Below are 2,500 nucleotides of genomic sequence, written 5' to 3' on the forward strand. Positions count from 1 at the left end.
ATGGTTCTCAATCAGAGGCAGGTGTCGTTAGTTGTCTCTGATTGAGAATCATACTTAGGTAGTGTTTCGTGGGTGATTGTTTTCTGTGAACTGTTTCGGTTTTCCTTTCTGTCTTTCTATTTGTTATTTTGTATTTTCGTGTTCAGTGATTTTGTTCATTAAACATGACGAACACGTACCACGCTGCACATTGGTCCGATCTCTCATACTCCTCGTTAGAGGAGGACGAATCCCGTTACATGCATCCTGTTTCCATTGATCATCCGTGATATGTTTCAACAACTTGAATAGATTCCACCTGTGGTAAATTCTATTGATTGGACATGATTTGGAAAGGCACATACCCATCTATATAAGGTCCCACAGTTGACAGTGTATGTCAGAGCAAAAACCAAGCCTTGAGGTCGAAGGAATTGTCCGTAGAGCTCCGAGACAGGATTGTGTCGAGGCACAGATCTGGGGAAGGGTAGCAAAAAAATGTCTGCAGCATTGAAGGTCCCCAAGAACACAGTGGCCACCAAGACTCTTCCTAGAGCTGGTCACCCGGCCAAACTGAGTAATGGGGGAGATGGGCATTGGTCAGGGAGGTGACCAAGAACCCAATGGTCATTCTGACAGAGCTCCAGAGTTCCTTTGTGGGAGAATGGGAGAACCTTCCAGAAGGACAACCCTCTCTTCAGCACTCCACCAATCAGGCATTTATGGTAGAGTGCCCAGAGAGAAGCCACTCCTCAGTAAAAGGCACATGACGGCAGGCTTGGGGTTTGCCAAAAGGCAGTTAAAGGACTCTCAGACTGGTCTGATGAAACCAAGATTGAACTCTTTAGCCTGAATGCTAAGCATCACATCTGGAGGAAACCAGGTATCGCTCATCACCTGGCCAATACCATCCCTATAGCAGCATCATGCTGTGGGGATGTTTTTCAGCAGTAGGGACTGGGAGACTAGTCAGGATCAAGAAAAAGATGAATGGAGCAAGGTACAGAGATATTCTTGATGAAAACCTGCTCCAGAGCGCTCAGGACCTCAGACTTTGGCAAAGGTTCACCTTCCAACAGGACAACGACTCTAAGCTCACAGCCAAGACAACACAGGAGTGGCTTTGGGACAAGTCTCTGAATATCCTTGAGTCGCCCAGACAGAGCCCGGACTTGAACCCTATCTAACATGTCTGGAGACACCTGAAAATAGCTGTGCAGCGACACTCACCATCCAACCTGACAGAGCTTGAGAGGATCTGCAGAGAAGAATGGGAGAAACTCCCCAAATACAGGTGTGCCACGCTTGCAGTGTCATACCCAAGAAGACTCAAGGTTGTTATCGCTGCCAAAGGGTCTGAGTAAAGAGTCTGAATACTTATGTAAATGTGATATTTAAGTTTTTTATTTGTTATACATTTGCACAAAAAAAATAATCTAAAAACCAGTTTTTGTTTTGTCATTATGGGGTATTATGTGTAGATTGATGATGAAAAACAACGATTTAATCCATTTTAGAATAAGGCTGTAACGCAACAAAATGTGGAAAAAGTGAAGGGGTCTGAATACTTTCTGAATGCACTGTATATCCCTGAATCAGCAAATGTAGCCTTATTGACCTCTAAAAAGACTACATCATGTACGTCGACATGTGATGTTGTTAGACATTTTTGGACAAAGGTGACATTTCCTTTAAAAAAATGTGTGAGATCATTTAGCTGCAGCAGGTGGTGTTGCTACATACTGTACATTTTGGTAGATGACCAGTCACCCTTTAAAATAAGACCCCCCAAATAACTCACAACAAATAACCCACAACAAATGTGTGAAGTGGAGCTCGTTAGAAGCTCATGTATCATGAGCTCAAAGTAGGAGTGCTGATCTAGGATCAGGTACACCCTGTCCATATAATCTTATCTAATCTTATCTAAAAGGCAAAGACTGATCCTAAATCAGCAGTACTGAGACTCTTGATTCACCATCACCATTTCCCTGGTGTTTAGGAAGAGGTTTTACTGTCCACCATCACCATTTACTTGGTGTTTAGGAAAAGGTTTGCTGACAACCCCCCACAGAGCAATCCTCTGATTGACCTCCCTGATAGACTGTGGGGATGATGTGTGAAAACAGGACAACATCTTTCCTTCTCTCATTTCCTCCCTCCCTCTCTCATTTTCTCTTTATCTTGTTTCATTTTCTGAGACAGGCTCAATTGCTCTAAAGTGTTCTTTGCTGGAGCGTGTTGGTGTCTCTCTGTGTGTGTGTGACAGACAGCAAGAGAGACAGGTACACACACACACACACACAGAGAAAGAGAGACTAGTAGAGAGCGAGGGAATGTAGCAGAGTGAAAACCGGTTAAGATGTTAGTGGCCGACTGTCTAAGACACCTCAGAGCTATTTGCATGGGATGAATTTGAAATACCTACAGACCTACAGTGGTGTGTATTCATGAGTGCCAAGGGAAGCCAGGCTTCCCCCCCAAACTCTACCAAGAACATCCTAAATAACCTCTCTTTAGT

General features: G+C 43.9%; 1 protein-coding gene across 4 annotated transcripts in view; it reads right to left on the reverse strand.

The window, feature by feature from the left end:
• LOC110506177 (A disintegrin and metalloproteinase with thrombospondin motifs 17) overlaps window positions 1-2,500 on the reverse strand; it is a 197,320-nt gene that overhangs the window by 68,320 nt on the left and 126,500 nt on the right. The gene's annotated exons all lie outside the window — the stretch shown is intronic.

Source organism: Oncorhynchus mykiss, chromosome 6 (genome assembly GCF_057628025.1).
Source record: "Oncorhynchus mykiss isolate SJ-2025 chromosome 6, ASM5762802v1, whole genome shotgun sequence".
Lineage (NCBI taxonomy): Eukaryota > Metazoa > Chordata > Actinopteri > Salmoniformes > Salmonidae > Oncorhynchus > Oncorhynchus mykiss.